This window comes from Aquarana catesbeiana, linkage group LG05, assembly GCF_042186555.1.
Source record: "Aquarana catesbeiana isolate 2022-GZ linkage group LG05, ASM4218655v1, whole genome shotgun sequence".
Classification (NCBI taxonomy): Eukaryota; Metazoa; Chordata; class Amphibia; order Anura; family Ranidae; genus Aquarana; species Aquarana catesbeiana.
In genome coordinates, this window is record NC_133328.1 from 81,838,139 (window position 1) to 81,860,675 (window position 22,537).

Consider the following 22,537-nt stretch of genomic DNA (forward strand, 5'->3'; position numbering starts at 1 on the left):
GATAAAATATATATATATATATATATATATATATATATATTTATTATAATATTTTATAATATGGAACAAAATGGCAATTGCTGCAATATTTTATGTCGCACTGTATTTGCCCAGCAGTCTTTCAAATGCAATTTTTTGGGAAAAAATACACTTCAATAAATAAAAAAAAAGAAACGGTAAAGTTAGCGCAATTTTTTTTGTTTTAATGTGAAAGATGATGTTACGCCGCGAGAATCGTGAGAGAATCGTGATCTATCCTCTAAGCAAAAAAAATCGTGATTCTCATTTTAGCCAGAATCGTGCAGCTCTAGTAGCAGGTGGGTGTCAGCAGACACATCTCTGCTGATATCCGCCTGCCCATAGAAGTCAATGGGTGGCCCGCTCAGATCAGTCAGAAAAACAGACAGGTGGATCTGAGCGGGCTGATTGTGTGAAAGTGGCCTTAAAGGTACACTGCAGTCAAAAGAGCTTTAACCCCTTCACACCTAAGGGTAAAACAAATCTAAATGCCTAAGGAGAGTTTTGCAATTTTGATATGTTATAAAAACCGTACATATCATTATTTCACTATTTTGTGCATTCAGGTGGATTATACCTTTTTTTTCAGGACAAATTGGACTTTACTTTGGTAGTAAATAGTTATGGATATCTCCTGATTTTTTATCAAAGGAAAATTGGCCCAAAATAGTAAAAAATATATATTTTTTAAATTTAGCTGTGTATTTCTTGCTACTACTATAACCTACCACCAAAGAACAACCCAAAATAAATTATCCTGCTCCTGGCAATTGCAATGATGCTACATATGTGTATGTTATTTGTTGTTTGTACCCGTAGTACAGCCCAGAAGCAATAGTGCACATTTTTGTTTTTGTCCTCCATAAAACACACTAATGCTAATAAAAAAACAAAAAAAAATTCCTGTCCAAAAAAAAAATACTTAACTTGACCTTTGACCCTTACTTGACCCAAACACTAACCCCGGCACTGACCTAGATCAAACCTTGATCTAGGTATGTTTTCTTTATTTTGTATTTTATTTTTTATTATTTAAATTATTTAAAAAAATTTACAAACACTTTATTTTCTTTCTGCAAGGAAAGAGAAAGATGCAATGTATCCTTCCTCTCCATTTACACACACGCAGGGGCGGGCTTTACAGTACCTGAACACTGTGGTAGCCAATCAAAGGCAACCACAGCGATCAGGTGACCTGGAATTGGGAGATCTGGGTCCCAAACATTAGTACGGGGCTCTTATTGAGTGTCTGGTCTCTGTGCTGGAAGCGCGCCATGCGGAGCGATCCCAGCAGAAAGGGAGAAACGCGTATTTGCGGCCTCACGGAAAGAAGCCCAGTGCAGGTCGCACATATGTATTACGTTGGCGTGAAGGGGGTTAAGGAACACAACTTGGTTTCATTTTTCATATTTCATATACATGAGCCCTGTTGCATCAAAGTGTCAGTACTAAGGGGCTTCTCACAGCCACATGTCAGATTCAGCCTTACCCTGGAAGTTTTGATCTGACTGATGATGAAGCAAGGAGAGAGACGAGCTTACACAGCACACACTTTAAGGTAGTACCCTACCGCTTTTATCATCTTAAAGTGGAACTTTACCCATAACATATTGATAAAAAATAATATTCTTTAGCAAGGAACATACATTCCAAATTAATAATTAGGCTACCAAAATTAGTGTGTGCTGTAAATTGCCTCCTGTATTGCTCCTGTTAATTCTTACTGGAGGCTGCCATTTTTCTGAAGCCCAGAGCCCCTGAGCATAAATAAATCATAAAGCTCAACTAAACCCATCGACTTACCAGTTTCCAAAAAGTTACACTGTCACATTTGCTTGTGTCCTCAACCAAACTGTCAAACCATCAAAATGGCTGGTGTCATAACTGATCATATGTGCAGCACCATGGCAGTTGCAGATTAAACAGAAGCAGATTCCGTAAAGCATAAGAGGGTTTAATTCCGCTCTAAGGCTGTCAGATTGGCCTCTACCAATTCAGCAGTGCCTAAAAATGGAGAGAAACTGAGCATGTGCGGAGCAGGGTTAGATGTTGTTTTACTGGATTTTAAACAGTATGGACACTTATTTTGCAAAAGGGGCCAGCCTGAAGTGATCTAGCAAAACTTAATTTTCTGACTAAAGTTCCACTTTAAGTGGAATGTTGTACTGTGCTATCAGTAAAAGTGAAAGGATTGGTTTAACTTCCATGCCATTAAAAAAAAAACAAAAACATAAAGTACATTAAAATCCTGTCCTTTTTTCAAAAATAATTTTTAAAATGGTATTAAAGGTTCAGCTTTGAAAAAAATAAAATAACAAACATGTTATACTTACCAGCTCTGTGCAGTGGTTTTGCACATAGCAGCCCTGAACCTCCTCTTCTCAGGTCCCCGCCAGCAATCCTGGCTCTTTGACCAGTGCCCCCAATAGCAAGCCGCTTGCTGTGGGGGCACTGGTGTGTGCTCACTCCCGAGCCCTGCTGTATGTGTCCATAAGACACATACAGCCCCGCTCTCTCCTCATTGACTCACTGGTTGTGATTGACAGCAGTGGGGGCCAATGACTTCTGCTGCTGGCTCAGCCAATGAGGAGAGAGAGTCCTGGGGCAGCAGTGGCTCTCGTTCACATCACTGGATCGAGAGGGGGGCTCAGGTGAGTATTATGGGGGGACGGACTAGCACACAAAGGTTTTTTTACTTTCGTGCATAGAATACTATATATGAATAAATATGCAAAGGGATTGGAGGGAAGCTTCAGAATGGCAAAGATGTTTTTTATTACAAATTATGTGAGCAGACTGCAGTTCCTCTTTAACTTTTTAAGCTGTTTCTACTATTGGCTCCCTTCTCTGTCCTGCTGTTTGGATGCGTAGCCCTAGCACCTCACGAATGAGCATTCAGCTACAAGAACTCTGTTTGCCTAACCACGCACGTACAGTCTGCTCTCTCTGTCACTCTCAGAATGCTGAGCTCAGGGAGCGAGAACTGTACATGCGTGGTTAGGCAAGTTGAGTAATTGATGTGAGGTTCTGGGACCATGCATCCAACGACTGATTCGTCTCACCTAGTTGGCAGGAGGGAGTCCTTGGTAGAAGCAGCTACAAAAGTAGAGGGTTATTGTTAAAACTGAGAACGGCATTTTAACCAGTTCCCGACTGGCTCGCGTACATAAACTGCGACACATTGGCACCGCTGCGCGAAACCCCGTACAGCAGTGGTTCTCAACTCCAGTCCTCAGGACCCACCAACAGGCCAGGTTTGCAAGATAGCTGAAATACATCACAGGTGATATCACTTGCTGCTCAGTGATTGCAGTATTCTAGTCTGCAACTCCCCAAGGTAATACTTAAAATCTGGCATGTTGGTGGGTCCCGAGGACTGGAGTTGAGAACCACTGCCGTACAGGCTTTTTGGTGGAAATTACCTTGAATTCCAGGATGTTTATGACCGCACCTTGGTAGACTATAGGTTAAAGAGACCAAGTTCAAAAATTGCAGGTAAAATCACAGAACAATAAAGTACTTTGAATGCTTACTTGCATTTTTTTCCTATTTATGTATTGACTTGCAATGTTCCTCCAGACTTACTAGCAAATTTGACTAGTTTAGGAAGAGTCTCTTCCCTGGTGCAGGCCCCTCTCTCCTTGCATGTCACAGCCTTCCCCTCCTCTGACAGTGTCAAATTACTATCAATGCTGGCCCAGCTCCTCCACCCCTCACCTTCCTACCTTACCTTTTATGTAGTTGCTTGAGGAGGAGTGGAAGGGATTACTTTTGAGTGACAGTCCTGAATCTTCTGGAGTTGCTGACACTGCATCCAAGATGGTGGCGCCCAGCAGCAGTCTCAGGGCTTTTAGATGTCTACACAAGGCAGGCTTTACAGATAAATAATGAGAAAATACATTGAATGCACATTGGTTGATTGGTATTGAAATGAATGGTCTGGTGACAGGGCCTCTCTAAGGCACGTGGCTTGGAAGCTGCTGGTTTGGAGCTGTTGACCTCAAAGAAAGTGATGTCAGTGAGGGACAGGTGAAGGGAATGGAGAGATACCACACAACACATAGTAGAACGAGCAATGGAATTGAGTTCCTAAAACTAGAGTGCGCAAAACCTGGTACAGTTTTGCATAGTTCCAATCAGCTTCTAGGTTTTTTTGTTAAAGCTTAATTAAACAAGCTGAAGTTGGAAGCTGATTGGCTACATGCACACTCCAGGTTGAGTAAATCAACCACAGTGTATCTCCACAGCTTTGATGGCCAGCCATAGTCCACCAAATTAATGCTTTAGGTGTGCTTTGCATCCATGCAGTTCAGGTTTGGTAGACATTTGCAGGCCATAAACGGGTCGAATTCCGAACAAACTTTCTTTCGCAAATCAGAAATTTTGTGCGTTTTGTGATCCGATGGTGCCACCATTGATATCAAAATTCGACCAACCAAGTCTTCGATTTAACGTCATGTTGCTACAGAAAAGAATTTTCGGGGCCGGGAATCTTCTTTTCTTGCGCTTATGCACATTTCTTTTTAGATCAAATTTCTCGCATGATTCTCTCGTTTTTTCAAAACCTTTCCAACATGCCCGATCACTCAAATTCGATGGCTGCACGAAAATCGTCTGTTGCTGCGGCCCACTAATGGGGAAATTTGAACAAAAATTATTATTTTTTTTTTTTTTAACACAGGTAATGTTTATTGAAATAGAAAGTACAGTACACTTGAGAAATCAAATTAAGTATCTTACACAAAAATATCTGTAGAACCAGATTCACAGTGGTAAATATTGAGGTCTAATAATCATGCGTTATAGGAACGTGAGTCATCTATGCAACTTCCCCCAATCTATTTTACCTACATAACATAACATAACATATTCCTCAATTATTTTCACAAACACCTTAGCAGACTGTAGTATTTTAAGGCTATGCACCCCTTTTCATCTAGAAACCACCTATCATCACCAGGGACCCCCTGCCAAAAAGAGAAATAGGGAAAAGGGAGAAGGGAAAGGTGCCATGCAGGGCAGGTGTCTGGAAGTGCAGGAGGGCGAGCCACCCCCACGCTTCTGTAAATTCAATATTTCCAAACCCCCAAGTCCCCCGAGCCGACGCCAGAAACACCACGTCTGCCCTTTTCCGAAAGGCCCCCTGGAGAGGGGCTTCCGGAAACATCTATATGGTGAGGTGTCTCGCTTCAACCCAGGCCGCCCAGATCTTGTCGAACTTTTGAGGACAATTTCTTCCCATATAAGTAAGTTTATACAGCAGCAATGCCGCATTAACCTGAGCCCTCCATGCCCCCACCGTGGGAGGGTCCCCTAACTTCCAGCGCAATAATATCTCTTTCTTGGCATAATAGGCTGTGTAAAACACAAACAGTTTTGTATATTTTTCTGTGGCCAAGTTGTCAGTAATGCCCAGGAGAAAGACAAGCGGATCTACCTCCAGGTGTAGTCCCGCCACTCCGTTAACCTCCGCCACCACTGTGGTCCAATAATTCTGCACTATAGGGCATGACCAAACCACATGAAAAAAGGTCCCCACCGACTGTCTGCATTTAGGGCAAGTATCGTCCAATCCCAGGTATATTGAGGAGAGTCTATGCGGGGTGTAGTACACCTTGTGCAAAAACTTTAGCTGGATGAACCTATCTCTGGCCGAGATCATTAATGTTATGCACTGCTGCAGTCCCTCTGACCAATCCCCTTCAGTTAGAGTCGGGATATCTGAATTCCATTTGTTAAATAGCGGAAGTATTTTAGAGGTAGCTTTGCAGGTAAGCCTAAGATATATAAAGGACAGCGTACGATCTATGTCTTTAGCTATCAGTATGGATTCAACCGAGTGAATCGCTAGTTCCACCCCCTCCGGAAATTGCGCCCGGGCTGCATGTCTGAGTTGCAAAAACCGAAAGAACATCCATGGGGGGAGGTGGAATTTATCCTTCAGCTCTACAAACGAGAGAAGCTGCCCCTCCTTGAAAATATCCCGTAATGTCCGGACGCCGTATCTGGCCCAGACCTGAGGGTCTGGGACAGATTGGAAGTGTGGCATTGTTGGGTTGCCCCACAACGGAGTATATGGAGAGACAGCCCGACTGCCATTAAAATAGTGAGATACCTGCTGCCAAACCTTAATTGTCGTTTTCATATGTGATGTGACTTGGGGACTGTACCTCGGATCTCTATAGACCAAATTACTGAGCTCAGAGTATGAGCCAAGAATCGCTGCCTCTAGATTGACCGATGGGTTGGTATTGTCCTGAGTAAACCACCACCTTACCGAGACCAACACTGCCGCCCAGTAATATTTTTTAAAATTTGGGAGGGAGAGGCCACCCTCTGAAAGTGATAGCTGTAGTGTTTGTTTAGCAACTCTGGGTGTTGTCCCCGCCCATAGGAAGGAGGTAATAGCTTGGTCTAGCTTTACAAAAAACGAGTTAGGGATGGGAATTGGAGTGTGGCGAAAAGCATATAAAAATTTAGGAAGGAAGGATATTTTGATAAGGTTTACCCTCCCGACCGGGGTCAGTGTGAACGAAAATTATTAGGTACGATTTCCTAAAGAAAATTCTTTCAGAATTCGACAAATTTATGGCCGGCTTTAAGTCCTCAATTATTTAACTTTCCTTACATGAAGAGTGCTAGGTTTAGGCAAGTTATACATGGGGAAAAACAAAAGGAAAAACCATGCTAATAAAATGCAGATAAAGATACAAATGCCAACCAGTGTTCCTATAATATTTCTGTTACATATTGTATTCTTCTCATCATAGCTACTTCTGGGAAGCACCGTTTTGTGATGCACTTAACTGTACCCATTTCCTTGAATCATTATCGGGAGAGAGTTTAGCTAATAAAAATGCCTTCTTCTTCCCCTAACCACATCCACTGCTACGTCAAGTGCAGCGTTATTTATACACAGGGCAGATCCTTTACCATGCAGCTATAATGATATCTATACAGATAATGGGAAGGTAGCAGGAATACATGGATAAAGGCTAATACTGTATTACTAATCTGAGTTTAAAGCATATCTAAACCCAAAAACTAAAACATCATATATTACATATTTCAGACTAAGAACATTTTTATCAAGTACAGAAAATACCTGTTCATTTTGCCAGAAATCCTGTGTCTTTGTCACTTCCTGTGGGTGGAATTGGAAGGGTAAAACCATGTTATCTTCTTCTGTAAACTACTGATCTCCCCATCCCCCCATTTATTATAGATGAACAAATGCAGGTATTTTTGAAGACCAGCCTGTGTGTGAACCATGGCTCCCTCTATAGATACAGTGGAGGAGTGACTGTAGCCATCAGGGACAGGAAGTGTGCTATTTGCAGGATTACCAGGCAAAAATTGTAATGCAGCCACCTCAGTTAAAGGAGAAGTGCAGCCAAAACTCCTGTGGATCAAAGGAGTGCAGTTTGTTCTGCACTCCTGTGACCCATTTTCGGCAAACAGTGGGCTGAAACCCACTGTCGGCTGACGTCAGAGAGCTGATTCAAGTTCGGGAAGGATCATGACCATATTGTCGGTATCCGCCCACATGCCTGGACCGGTATCCGACTCAGCCTCTCAGAACTAACTGCACTCCTGTGACCTGTTTTCAGCAGACAGCGGGGTGAAACCCGCTGTTGGCTGATGTCACTGAACCAGTCCAGGCTTGGGAAGGATCGCGACCATATAATTGGGATACGCCCACACGCCTGGACCGGTACTTGGCTCAACCCCTGAGCTGGCTGCTCCCCCTCCACAGCCCAACGCTCCAGTGAGCACGGGGGGGGCAGTCAGAGAGCCAGTGACTGACAGTCACCAGCTCTCTGCTCAGGGAGCTCTAAGAACCGAGCGATCAGCGGTGTTTGATCGCTCGATTCTCAGTATTCGAGCCGGCAGGGAACAGTTGCATTATCAGACCGTTGCTGCATCCAGCTAGGCAAGTATGAATCTGCAAAAAGTCTGGTCAGATGCAATATATTATGTTTTTTATATACAATTTAATAGTATAGTGGAAAATGTCTAATGCAGCTAAATAAAAATGTACACCTCTAAATTTTCTTAATTTTAATGCATCAAAGGGAGTGACAAAGTGCTTCTTACGGATCTAATCAGAATACAAAACAAAGTACTGTTTCAAATCTTCCTCTTCCCAAACTGGAAATGTCATAAAGTGAGCCTTGCAATGATTGGGGATGTGATCAGAATGAAAACCTAGATGAATAGTATCAGCACCATTGATTGATTTGTGTAAAGTTCATCATATCACCAGCTTTACTCAGTCTAACAAAACTGAAGACGAGGGAAAATGTCCCAGATAATTCTTCATGTGTATGTGTGCTCCATGAATTCATATGTCAGCTGCTACAGTATAGAGAATGTTATGAATTATTGAGCTTAGAACTAAACCAGAGAATAAAAAAAATCCTTTCTAAAGCCTCGTACACACGATCGGACTTTCCGACGGGAATTGTGTGATAACAGGCTGTTGGAGGAAAACCCGACCGTTTGTACACTCCATCGGACAATTGTTGTCGGATTTTTTCTGCGGACAAATGTTGGATAGCAGGTTTTAAAATTTTCCGCGCACAAATGTCTGTTGTCGGATTTTCCGAGCATGTGTACACAAGTCTGTCGGACAAAAGTCCAAAATACAAACACGCATGCTCGGAAGCAAGGACGAGCCAGAAGCTGTCGGTCTTGTAAACTATCGTTTGTAATGGAGAATTAGCACAATTCTCTTCTTTAATGGGATAATAATGAAGCTGCTTTGCTGGTGATACTGATGGAGTTATTGCAAACTAATTTTCAAAGACCTTTTTTTCTAGTGAAACACCATTATCCCGTAGTTTTTAAGATCAAAGATACAACTAAGTTGGTGTCCCTTGTTAATTTTACATGTTTTTTTTTTTAAATGTAACTGCCTACTCCCAAACTGTCATTTGAAGTAAAACACATAGCCAAGTATTATTCTCCACAATTTTTTTATTGTGCATTAAAAAAAGAAAACAAATAAAATTAGACATGCTATCTGCCAATAGAACTTAAACAAAAAGTGCGTTCTATGCATCCAAAAATATAGAAAATATACCAAATCAAATCATTATTCAACCCAAAAAATAATGTCAAAGCAATAACGCCAAGGCCAATAATAAATAACGTTATCTCCTCCGATTCTGCAACATGGCTGGTTGACGACCAGCCGTTCAGAAACGAACTGAAAAGTGCGAACTGAAAAGCACGAATCAACAGTCACCAAACTTCTACTGACACGAAATTAGCAGAAGGAGCCCAAAGGGTGGCGCTAAAGGGCTGAAAAACAACGTAGTGCGTCACTACGTTCGTAATTGTTGGCCAACAATTGTATGGCCGTGTGTTTGCAAGACAAGTTTGGGCCAATGCCCTTCGGAGTCTATGGTTTTGTTGGCCAACAATCCGATCGCGTGTACGAGGCTTAACTCTGCACATTTTTTCAAGGGTTATACACATTTTTTAAAGGTTTTCTATTTTCTTTGTGCATTGATTTTATATTGGATTTTTGTCTGGGTTATTAACTGAATGGGGATGGGTTAGAACTTCTGTTAGTTTTATTGCTGTCTGGGAAACCCCCATTTAGATCAATAAAAACCCAAAAGAAGTTCCCCACTTCTTTCCACTTTAGAATTGAATATATGGACTGTGTTCCCAGCATTCAAAAAAGGAGGCTAATGTGGTAAGGCTTGGTTCATCCCTTTATGTTCGGTGCAGGCCCGTGTTTGCGCAGGCACAGCAGCCCATTCTTTTGAAATTCAGGAAAAAGGTGCTTGCACCTTTTTAAAGCCGCAAGGAAATCACATGGCACTTTTGCACCATGCAATGTCCCACACTGCCAAACGCACTGCGTGTTTAGATGTGTGGGGGTGTCATTAAGAATGAATGACAGCCCTGCTTGTCTGTAAAAGAGCAATTTTTGCTGTAAATGGTTGTGGGTGCGGGACCCGCAACCACCCGCACAAGTGTGAATCTAGCCCAAGGTCTATGATGGGGCTTGTGGAGTTATTGGGTGGTGTAGTGAGTACGCCTAATCTGTTTATAAATCATTTAAGTGGTTATTCTTTCGGGTCCTAATTTTATTACATTCATGAAACATCTTAAAAAAAACAACAGAATACAGACATCGTAAAAGAGAAGCTCCTATCAAAAAAAAAAAAAAAAAAAACACATGGGGGCCTGTGTATAAAAAATGTGGCACACATCCACACAGCTCCAAAAAAAAAAAAAACTTGCTGTATTCTGTATTATATACTGTAATTATCTCATATGATCCTAGGTGCCATCTAGTGGGCAAAAATCCTTTTTTTCCCTGATTGATGTATTTAAAAACAAATACCACATTATGGCCACTAGATGGTGCTAATGATCATACAAGATAATTATATAACAGAGAATGCGGCAGGTTTCGTTGTCGCTGTGTAGATGTGTGGTGTGTGTTCGTTCAGCAAACTTTTTATACATGTACCTCATGGACTCTGCTGATCTGATCTGGTAAAATGCGCTAGGCCAGCCATGTTGATGGAAAATGGCACTGAATCTGACACTGTTTTGGTAAAAAAATATACCGTAACTAGAAAATGTCATAACTTGCATCAGTTGGTAAGGGTGACGGCCCCCTGTAACTCTTTATGGGGCAGGCATATTGTACATAAGTGACATCCTAATGCAGTTCTGATAACTTACATGGGGAACATATGATGATCATACATCTGTTCCATTGTGAATGCAGTACTAGAGGTGTTATTGCAGAAGGCTTCATTATTTTAGTCAACCTGATTTTTTTTTTTCCTATCACACAATATAGATATTTTTGTGACATATGTACATTCCTTGCATTGATAATACATTGAAATACATTCTAATTTATGCACACAACCCTTTAATATTATTGCAAATTCAAAGCATCCTTTGTTGTAAAAGGTCAGCATATTCGCATTTGCACTTTAAATGCATGTTCCATTACAGCTTGACGAGACTCCTGGAAGTGCAGACAATTAGAGCCTTCTTACTAAGACAGAATCATATGATTGCTACATTTTTCCCATGCCTTGAAGATATAAAGATGTGGTTTGAAATCTCCAGCTCACTTCTATTACATAGTGGTTAAAGTCAAACTCCTCCGAGCAATGTTTGTATCTTCAACTATTATATCACATAGGTTTATTATAATTACAGAAAATCAAAGAATCCTACTTGTCTACATTTTTTTGATGAGTGGTCACATTACCATCTTTGGCTGTCACAGCCAAGTAGGTCTGAAACAGGAAGATAAAATGTAACTTCCATGCTTCCAATGCCTAAATGACAAAGGGGCCAAGCCCAACCCCTGAAAAACAACCCCACACCATAATTCTCCCCTCCACCACATGATTTGGACCAGTCCACAAAGCAAGGTCCATAAAGACATGGAAGAACGAGTTTTGGGGGGGGGGGGGGGACTTGACCTGTCCTGACCTCAACCCAATAGAACACCTCAGGGATGAATTAGAGCAGAGTCTGTGAGCCAGGCCTTCTCGTCCTTCTGACCTTACAAATGCGCTTCTGGAAGAATGGTCAAACATTCCCATAGACACACTCCTAAACCTTGTGGACAGCCTTCTCAGAAGAGTTGAAGCTGTTATAGTTACCAAGGGTGGGTCTACTCAATATTGAACCCTACGGACTAAAGCCTCACACACGATCAGATTGTTGCCCAACAAAATAGTGGAATTTTGTCCGAAGGGTGTTGGCCCAAACTTGTCTTGCATACACGCGGCCACACAATTGTTGGCCAACAATTTATTTATTTATTTATTTATTTATTTATTTCAGGTACTTATATAGCGACGTCAATTTACGCAGCGCTTTACATATACATTGTACATTCACATCAGTCCCTACCCTCAAGGAGCTTACAATCTAAGGTGCCTAACTCACATTCATACATACTAGGGCCAATTTAGACAGGATCCAATTAACCTATCAGCATGTCTTTGGAGTGTGGGAGGAAACCGGAGTACCCGGAGGAAACCCACGCAGGCACAGGGAGAACATGCAAACTCCAGGCAGGTAGTGTCGTGGTTGGGATTCGAACCAGCGACCCTTCTTACTGCTAGGCGAGAGTGATGTATTGACGTAGTGACGTACTACGTTGTTTTTCAGCTCTTTAGCGCCACCCTTTGGGCGCCTTCTAATAATTTCGTGTTAGTAGAAGTTTGGGGAGTGTTGATTCATGCTTTTCAGTTCGCACTTTTCAGTTCGTTTCTGAACGGCCGTTCGTCAACCGGGCATGTTGCAGAATTGGAGGAGATAACGTGTTATTTATTATTGGCCTTGGAGTTATTGCTTTGACATTATTTTTTTGGTTGAATAATGATTTGATTTGGTATATTTTTGGATGCATAGAATGTACTTTTTCTTTAAGTTCTATTGGCAGATAGCATGTTTTCTTTTTTTATTGCACAATAAAAAAAATTGTGGAGAATAATACTTGGCTATGTGTTTTACTTCAAATGACAGTTTGGGAGTAGGCAGTTACATTTAAAAAAAAACAATGTCAAATTAACAAGGGACACCAACTTAGTTATATCTTTGATCTTAAAAACTACGGAATAATGGTGTTGTGGTAACTTGCCCAAATAATAAAAAAAAAAAAAAAACATAATAATAATAATAATAATCTTGCTATCACTAGAAAAAAAAAGCCTTTGAAAATTAGTTTGCAATAACTCCATCAGTATCACCAGCAAAGCAGCTCCATTAATATCGCATTAAAAGAGAAGAGAATTGTGCATTGTATTTGGAGATTTCACAACTTGCCACGTCACAAATGTTAATTCTCCATTACGACCGCTAGTTTACAAGACCGTCCGCTTCTGGCTCGTCCTTGCTTCCGAGCATGCGTGTTTCTATCTAGTATAGTTAATGTGATGGTTAGTGGGAAGAATGCTTCTTAAAGTGGAATTTCACTCTCTCAAACAACATTACCTATTTTTATTCCTTATGCTGTAAGCTATTATTTATTATTCCTTATACTTCCTAAATAGTTAGGAAGGTATATTATATTTGCTTTCTTTTTTTTGACAGTTTTTCAGTTATTTCCTGGTTTCCATGCCTAGGCAAATGATGTAATGCATTCCAGGAGCTTTTAGGAGGGGAGGAGGGGCTTTCTCAGCTTAGCACACAATCCTGCCTGCATGCCTGAGCTAAGGGCAGCTAGATTTCAGGAAGTAAATGCTACATGAATCATCTGCCCTTATTCAAGTTGGCCACGGTCAGAAATACTAGGGAGACTTTTTCAAAGTGATTTCTCAGCAAAATAAAGTATGGCGACTTGAATGGATGGGGAAGTTTGCTTTGAATAATAAAAATGAATGAAATAGTGTTTTTGGTTTGTGACACTCAGATACAGTGTAGATCCACTTTAAAGAGGTTGTTTGCTCTGGAAAAAAAAAAAAGTCAGCAGCTACAATCCTGTACAATACAAGGACAATTACCTGTCCAGGGATCCAGCACCATCCTCACCCAGGCTAGTTCTCCACTTTCCTTTGGGTTCCCTGCGCCCGATATCATAACTGTGGGCAGCTGGCTGTGCTGCTTGAGGTTTCACAGCCGGCTGCTCACTGAGCATGTGCGAGCCACGCTGTGCTTTGTAAATGGCCCCACAGTCTTCTGGTACCTATTCCAGAAGACTACGGGGAGGGAAGGGGAGAGGAAAACTTCTGCTTCGATTGCCTAGGACATCCGAGCGAAAGTGGGAGCAGGTACCTATCAAAACTAGGTACTTGCTCCACCCCCTCCCAAAAAAAAATGACATGCCAAATTTAGCAGGGAAGGGGGACTTAAAGCTGAACTTCCCCTTTTGGGTGGCGTTCCGCTTTAAATTTGTGGTCAGTGGGGAGAATCTCCCTCTTGCAGATAGTTGAAGAGATCAGACTTCTAGTATCTGAAAAGCAAATGTGTAGCAAGTCATAGCAGACAATCTCGATTTCAGTTTACTGAAATATCAATTAAAGATGAATTTTAAATGGTTGCTGCTCTGTGTAACTGCACTTTTCATATTGCCTTGTGCCTTTCTGCCTGTATCTGATTATGTCACCATATCAACCGAAACAAACTGTCTGTTGCGATTATAAAAATATCTCTCCCCCTCCCCCCACACACACTTTAAACCAGTGTTTCTCAAACGTTTTTTGTCTTGCGGCGCACCAAAAAGATCTAAAAATAAATTTGCGGCACACCTGAAAAAATTTTTAAAAATTTGTGGTGAAGAACTTATTTATTTTTACATATATATTTAAATTTAATGTGAAAGATGTGCAAATTGGATTGAAGCGAGGTTTAGTTCACAAGGATTAGCAACAGAATGTCACTTCTTATAATACAGCTGGATTCCTAAAGAGTTGTCGGGGGGTTTGGGATGACTACTTTTTTTTCCCACTCTGTTTTTATACCCTTGTCACTAATTCATCTTTCACTTTCTGCCTTGTCTCTGAGCATTTGACCTATTACAGTCACCTTCAGTGATATTGACATATATTGACATGATATTGATATTGACAATGACATTGCACTTTTTGTTCAGCATTATTTATTTTTTATTTATTTCAGGTACTTGTATAGCGCCATCAATTTACGCAGCGCTTATACATTGTACATTCACATCAGTCCTTACCCTCAAGGAGCTTACAATCTAAGGGTCCCTAACTCACATTCATACATACTAGGGACAATTAGACAGGATCCAATTAACTACCAGCATATCTTTGGAGTGTGGGAGGAAACCGGAGTACCCGGAGGAAACCCACGCAGGCACAGGGAGAACATGCAAACTCCAGACAGATAGTGCCGTGGTTGGGATTCGAACCAGCAACCCTTCTTACTGCTAGGCGAAAGTGCTATCCACTACACCACTGTGCCGCCCTACATTATATTCATTGCTTTCAGTCGGACACAATAATTATACGTTGTGGTAGCGAGGTTTATTTTCTGATATGTCTTTTGCAGTCATCATCATGGAGGCCATTATTTATTTATGTTTGGGCACGTGTTCTCCCTGTTTTGCCTACCGTGCCTTTTCGGATCTTATACCCACAACCCCCTGGGACAGACCTTTTCAGCAGTAGTCCAGCCAATACGAGCATATGTATTCCCTCTAACAGTTTTGTAAGTATGGGCACAGTATGGCAGTCCTTTAACATTTTGACCCTATACAATTCATTTACCTTCTCCATTATACTTATACAGTTTTTACCTTATAGAGATCAAGTTTGCATCAACCCCTGAGGAAGTGAACTAGTGTTCACGAGACGTGTCGGGTCACTAGGATGCATTCTAAAAGAATCACTAAAATTGTTTCCTCTAAATGGGACTTTAAACGGTTCAGTAGAGTCAGGCAAAGTTATTCAAATATTACTTATTTAAGTGAAGTAAAAGTGTCACAATTGTGCAAGACATAAGGATGCAGATGGGCAATACAGAGATGAGAATTACAATGCATGTAAACCAATACTCAATTGAGACAGATATAACAAAAGAGATAAACCAACGCGTTTCGAATCTATCGTAATGGTTCTCTTCTCCAGGGGTAAGTGGTTACATCAAGACGATAATACATAATACAATAATGCAATAATATGATAGTACATAATTATGATATTGAAATAACATCAAGGATTAAGTAAATTGCTAGGTCTGTGTTCAAAGCCAAATAAACACTGACCCTGTACATTGCATCCAGATTAAAAACAAATTGAGGAATGCCGCGGCCTTGGGGCGACCACAGGAGCTCAGAAAGGATGGACACGCTTCTGATGGAAAAGCCAGACTGCTCAAAGAACTGTCAATTCACAAAGGGTACTCTGAGCAGCACCCCCTAAAGACCACGGATGATAGGCCCGGCAGATGGCCCAAGATCGCTAGAAATAGAGTAGATAACAATATAAAAGTTATTTAATATGGGTGCCAGGGAACTAAACAAACGTCCCCAAAGCCATGACGATTAAACTGATGTATGGGCATATGTATACCTACCTGGCCAAACAAGCTGCGAGGTATGTGTGGGAGAAGGACCTGATCCCTATGAGGCGAAGCCAAGCTTCAGAGACCAAAGGGTAGACTGTTCCCACTCGCCCAAAGGGACAGTACAGAGAACTGCAAATGAATAAAAATATAATAATAAATACAGAGTTACTTGGATAAAAAATGCAAAGGCTAGTGAAGGAAACATAAATATGTACCCCATGAGGATTCCTATATAATATGCCCCATTATTGACCACACTTGCATAGCTATTAAATATTACATTACCTCGATAAGGAACAGTGCCTACATACGTCCACAACCCTCACGGTATGCCACATACAAAGGACATACTGTAGTGTGTCTGCTTATATTGGTCTGCCAGCCAATAGACCAGGATGTCAGAAAGGGGGGCGGTGCCGGTGGGGTCCATGGTTAGAACATGTCAGTACTTTTTGACAGTGCCCTTAATTTCCTGCTGGTTAGAAAATTTTGTTATAATAGAGATGGGGTTCTTTTTGTTTTTGTTAGTCTTTGAAGTCGGATCATATAGAAGATCATTACGTGTCCTCAAATGGCCCTCTTGTAGGCCTGCTTGAGACACGTATTTGAATAACCCCGTATTCGAAGTCTGTCCTTGGGTAGATCGGCCTCATGTTTGAATGTTGAATTGTCTGAACAGTTTCTCCTTAAGTACTGACTGATGCATTCTTGTACTTATTTCGGACCTTTGTTGTGGAAAATCATAATTTACTGCAATACTATGTGTACAATATTGCAAATCTGTTCATATACCTGACATCTGTTTGTTGCTACTGTAGATCTTGTGTGAACCAATAAATCTGTTTGTTTTTTATTTCATCTATACCAGTGTCACACCTCTTTCAAAGGCTACTTTCACACTGAAAGTGTTTTACAGGCGTTTTAGTGCTAAAAAAGCATCTGAAAACTGCCTCTCATGCCTCCCCAGTGTGAAAGCCCGAGTGCTTTCACAATTGGGCGGTGCGCTTACGTGACATTACAAGAAGCCCTGCAAGCAGCATCTTTTGGGGCAGTTGGGAGCACTGGGTTTTAACCCTTCGGCTGCTAGCGGGGGGGGGGGGTTAAAAGCGCCCTGCTAGTGGGCTGCCGGCTCCCCGAAATATCCCGTCTTTGCTGAAGGCTCCCCGAAATATCCCACGGCACACCTGCAATTCTCTAATGTGCCGTGGCACACAGTTTGAGAAACACTGCTTTAAACTCTTGTCTTGCATTGTACTGTACCTGTACTGTCCCCTTATATTTTGTAAAACACTGCACAGATTGTGTGTGATAATAATAATAATGACCACGCAGCAATGTATTGCTTAATACATAGACAGAAACAGAGCCTGTTGGTGACAAATACAGGGATAGGAGTCTATCTATGGAAAGGTTAAAGTTGACATGGAAGCAAAGAAGCAAAATCACCAGCTGAGATGATGCACAAAGAGAGAACACAGAACTGTCATCAGATCCTCACCTGGAGATCGAAAAGAGTTAGTTGGATTAAAGGAAGCGGCAGCTTCTGCAGATAACCAAAGACCTTGATTTTCTAGGATTTGAAATGTCAGTCAGCTAGTCATGCATCAGCTCAGGCAGTTCAAAGACCGAATACAGATTGTTTGCGTTCTTTCAGTAATTCATATGGAAGAAAATGGTTTCATAAATGAAAATTCAGACTGATATTTAGTTTTCTGGTAAATCACTAAAACAATTGTGCGGCAAATGTCAGTTTAGGCAAAGACAACAAACCTTTGCTCTCTGTCTAAACGGACATATATTGCACAATTATTTTAGTTATTTACCAGTAAACTAAAGATCGATCTGTTTTTTTTTTATTTTATGGAGCCTTGTTAATACCTACTGAAGAGAGAGGGGGAGTTTTGGGACTTTAATTGAAGCACATATAAGTATATAGTGTGCCTCCATCCCTGGAACAAAGAATACAAGAAGGAATTTGGGACTTTGAGTGAGGCCATAGACAATGTGGAGATGGGTTGGATGGAAATACATATTCTTTCATTATAAAAAGTGTGTAAAAACATAATCAATGACAGAAACCACATAAATGAAAAGCATTGTAATAAATATCAATTCATATATATTCACACTCACATATGTATGTGCATGTGCGATACAGGCATCTAGGGTACATAGTATATAGTAGCCAAGCGCCCCGTGGCAATCTGATTAGATTAGTGTAAACATTCAAATAATAACATATATGTACATATAACATATGGGCAGCACTAGCAAAATAAATGTCATAAAAACAATAAGACCATGATTGATTGAAAAGTAATGTTCAAAGTAGATGATTGGATCAAGATGTATATCAAGTTCCCAGAGGCCCAGGATTGGTATTTTGATGGGGGCATGTGTCTGCATTCCCAAAATGTCGGACGCGTTTCGTGTGATAGCACACTCATCAGGGGCGGATGCTTAGTGACATCTACAAGGTATAATGAGATGCAATTAGTAAAAGTATAATAGAACATAACAGGGAAGGGACAAATAAGCTACCATTGCTCATCTGTTATTCCTGGGTGAACACACAATTTGATATTACGATATTATATCGTTTTAGACTCCCTTTTGGCAGCCACCATTGGCATATCATCCAGTGTCATCACACTCGCCAACAACTTGTGTGCTGCGTCCTGGGGAGGTTCTTCCATTGTGCGCCCTGTTGGCACGCTACCTCATTATTACCTCAGCTCCCGGTAGAGACTATGTGGCCCTGGCTCCATACTTACCACATTTCATCACAATGATTTTCTGTAATTACCCAGGGTAGGCTTATTTGTCCCTTCCCTGTTATGTTCTATTATACTTTTACTAATTGCATCTCATTATACCTTGTAGATGTCCCTAAGCATCTGCCCCTGATGAGTGTGCTATCACACGAAACGCGTCAGGAATTTTGGGGATGCAGACACATGCTCCCATCAAAATAACAATCCTGGGCCTCTGGGAATTTGATATACATCTTGATCCAATCATCTACTTTGAACATTACTTTTCAAACAATCATGGTCTTATTGTTTTTATGACATTTATTTTGCTAGTGCTGCCCATATGTTATATGTACATATATGTTGTTATTTGAATGTGTTTACTAATCTAATCAGATTGCCATGGGGTGCTTGGCTACTATACACTATGTACCCTAGATGCCTGTATCGCACATGCACATACATATGTGAGTGTGAATATATATGAATTGATATTTATTACAATGCTTTTCATTTATGTGGTTTCTGTCATTAATTATGTTTTTACACACTTTTTATAATTAAAGAATATGTATTTCCATCCAACCCATCTCCACATTGTCTATGGCCTCACTCAAAGTCCCAAATTCCTTCTTGTATTGTTAAAACATACTGAGCCCTGATGAAGGACGTTTGGCCCCTGAAATGCATTGGGTAACCATATGATGAACAAATACTCCTTTACCTTTGGACTCCTTTACCATTCAGTTTGGCGTTTCTGTTTTATACTTTCAAGATGAGGTTAGGCTGGTACCATTGACAATAACATCATCATTAACAGTATGCCGCTGCTCCTTCATTCTCCAATTAGCATCCTTGGGTGAGTCTTGGACCAACCCCTTTTCTTGTCAGTATTTTTGTTAAATTTAACGAACTGTATACAGTGTTGTACAACTTCGTTCAAATTATGCTGCATTAACCACTTAAGGACTGAGCCTCTTTTTGAGATTTGTTGTTTACAAGATAAAAACTTTTTTTTCTAGAAAATTACTTAGAACCCCCAAACATTATACATTTTTTTCTAACACCCTAGAGAATAAAATGGCGGTCGTTGCAATACTTTCTGTCACACCGTAGTTGCGCAGCGGTCTTACAAGCGCACTTTTTAAAAAAAAAATACACTTTTGAATTAAAAAATAAGACAACAGTAAAGTTAGCACAATTTTTTTTATATTGTGAAAGATAATGTTACGCCGAATAAATTGATACCCAACATGTCACGCTTCAAAATTGCACCCGCTCGTGGAATGGTGACAAACTTTTACCCTTAAAAATTTCCATAGGGCTAGAATTATTGCTCTCGCTCTACTGATCGTGGTTATACCTCACTTGCGTGGTTTGAATACCGTTTTAATTTGTGGGCACTGCTCACGTATGTGTTCGCTTCTGCATGTGAGCTCGGTGGGATGGCACGTGTTTAAATTTTTTTTTTCTTATTTACTTTACCTTTTATTTTTACACTGTTGTTTTTTTTTTAAATTGTGTCACTTTTATTCCTATTACAAGGAATGTAAAGCATGACAGGACCTCTTAAATATGAGATCTGGGGTCAAAAAGACCTCAGATCTCATATTTACACTTAAATGCAATAATAAAAAAAAAATCCAGCAATGGTATGGAGACGGGTGGGGGCCATCTTCCCCTCACTTGTCTCCATACCCAGCATGGCTCAACATCCGATCATCTCCGCCACTGGCGATGGTTCCGGTAAGCGGCAGAGGGCACTGGAGTGTGGTGGGAGGGGGGGCCCTCTCCTGCCGCCGATAAAAGTGATCTCACGACGAATCCACTATTATCGGAAACTGGACCGCCGGATGAAAAAGAGGATACCGGGTTATGGCAGCTAGCTGCTGCCAAAACAATGATATTCCTCTTCACACTTAGGATGTATATCAGCATGCTGCGGTCCGGAAGTGGTTAAAACTGACTTTAGAATGCTGGACCAAGCTCTTTTAAAGTGTTATTAAACTCAGAACCCTGCATTCATTATATCTCATCTCCTGAAGTAGAAACTGCTAAATACCTTTTCTCATCAGCAGTATATAGCAGTCTTGTGACTTCTATCAGTGTCTGGTGAAAGCTTGTAGGGGGAATTTTCATTCTGCCCTATGAGGCTGCAGGACCCCCTGACCCTCTTTCTGTACAGTTCTGATTGGCCCTGTGCTGATCATATGCACTCTCCCAAGAAAAAAAGACCAAACTGAGCATGCGCAGCTTGCTCCCGTGGCTTTGTTCTATCAGGAGATGGGTTAGTAACTGTGGAAGAAGTGGAGTAGCAGAGAAGACAGGATCAAACAGCCTTTTTACACAATGCAGAGGATTAACCCCATAGGTTCCACAGTGAGTATAACAAGCATGCTTTACTGCATATACAGTCTGATTTTACTGTTGTGGGTTTATACAGCAAACATGGATAGGTTTCTTGCTGTGGCCAGGGCCGGTGCTACCACTAGGCAAACTAGGCAGCTGCCTAGGGCACACTGCTGCCTAGGGCGCCTGGCCACTGGTGTTCCTACTCTCTTCTCTCTGCAGCAAGCAACTAAGTCTCAGCATCAGCAGGCAGCCGCCGCTTCATTCTCAGATAGTGTCAGAGGCGCAGCAGCGGAGGCCTGTGTCTGTGTCCTGACTCCCAAATGAATGGAAGCAAGCAAACATTAATTGATGGGCACAGGTAGGCTGCATTGATGGGCGCTGGTAGGCTGCATTGATGGGCGCCAGTGAGGCTGGATTTGATGGGCACTGGTGAGGCTGGATTTGATAGGCACTGGTGAGGCTGGATTTGGTGGGCACTGGTGAGGCTGGATTTGATAGGCACTGTTGAGGCTGGATTTGATGGGCACTGGTGAGGCTGGATTTGATGGGCACTGGTGAGGCTGGATTTGGTGGGCACTGGTGAGGCTGGATTTGATGGGCACTGGTGAGGCTGGATTTGGTGGGCACTGGTGAGGCTGGATTTGATAGGCACTGTTGAGGCTGGATTTGATGGGCACTGGTGAGGCTGGATTTGGTGGGCACTGGTGAGGCTGGATTTGATGGGCACTGGTGAGGCTGGATTTGATGGGCACTGGTGAGGCTGGATTTGGTGGGCACTGGTGAGGCTGCATTTGGTGGGCTGCTGATGAGGCTGCATTTGATGGGTTGCTGATGAGGCTGCATTTGATGGATTGCTGATGAGGCTGCATTTGATGGGTTGCTGATGAGGCTGCATTTGATGGGCGCTGGTCGGCTGCATTTTAGGGGGTGCTTCATTAAAAAGGTGGGGTATACATGGGCAGGGCAAAGGGGGTGGAGCTAGGGGGGGCAGCAAAATGAGGTCTCGCCTAGGGTGTCAAAAATCCTTCCACCAGTCCTGGCTGCAGCTGTTGTATTCTGATTGCTAGTACCAGTGTCTGTCAAAATCCCCAAATAGCAGCTGCGTCTGATTTGGATGTAGCCATATAATTTTCCACCCGGTTCCTTCAGTTTTTCAAATGAGAGATGTCAGTGGGGAGAGGGCCAAAAGGGCCACCCACTAAGCTAGTTTCTGCCGGTTCATCAGGAACTGGCCAAAATTTAAATCATGCAAGCTTTAAGGGGTTGTAAAGTCAGAAGGTTTTTTATATTAATGCAATAAAATAAAAAGCCTTCTGTGTGCAGCAGCCCCCCTAATACTTATCTGAGCCCCATCTCTGTCCAGCGATGTGCACGAGTGTCTCGGC

At 41.6% G+C, this 22,537-nt stretch overlaps 1 protein-coding gene and 1 long non-coding RNA gene across 10 annotated transcripts in view; one reads left to right on the forward strand and one right to left on the reverse strand.

The window, feature by feature from the left end:
- DIP2C (disco interacting protein 2 homolog C) overlaps positions 1 to 22,537 on the forward strand; it is a 751,814-nt gene that overhangs the window by 184,197 nt on the left and 545,080 nt on the right. The window lies entirely within an intron of this gene.
- Positions 3,317 to 18,093, reverse strand: LOC141144333 (uncharacterized). 2 transcript variants are annotated; one of them, XR_012244395.1, is made up of 3 exons: positions 17,546 to 18,093; positions 16,057 to 16,176; positions 3,317 to 4,648 (listed from the first exon to the last, which is right to left on the reverse strand). It is a non-coding gene; the product is annotated as an uncharacterized lncRNA (long non-coding RNA). The 2 variants fall into 2 exon arrangements; XR_012244394.1 differs by lacking the exon at positions 3,317 to 4,648 and adding an exon at positions 14,459 to 15,941.